At 43.2% G+C, this 243-nt stretch overlaps 1 protein-coding gene across 1 annotated transcript in view; it reads right to left on the reverse strand.

The window, feature by feature from the left end:
* LOC107041897 (sodium channel protein Nach) overlaps positions 1 to 243 on the reverse strand; it is a 6,652-nt gene that overhangs the window by 3,227 nt on the left and 3,182 nt on the right. The window lies entirely within an intron of this gene.

Raw genomic sequence — 243 nt, forward strand, 5'->3', positions numbered from 1 at the left:
GTTTTTCGTTCAAATCTTGAAACATTAACTATTGGATACTATTTTTTGTTCTTTGGTGTGGTTAAAATGAAGCTGTTGGCTTCTGCGATACGGAGAAAGGCTCCAACTAACATATGACCTCCATATGACCCCATAGATTTTCTGGGTATTTTTATATATAAGCCTCATATTTAGGCCTCGTAGGGATGGTGGATCCGAAGGCTCCCCTCTTTCGAGGGAGGGGAGGGGACGAACGGTGAAGGG

The sequence above is a fragment of the Diachasma alloeum genome, unplaced genomic scaffold (assembly GCF_001412515.2).
Source record: "Diachasma alloeum isolate Michigan unplaced genomic scaffold, Dall2.0 Dall_scaffold_00391, whole genome shotgun sequence".
NCBI lineage: Eukaryota > Metazoa > Arthropoda > Insecta > Hymenoptera > Braconidae > Diachasma > Diachasma alloeum.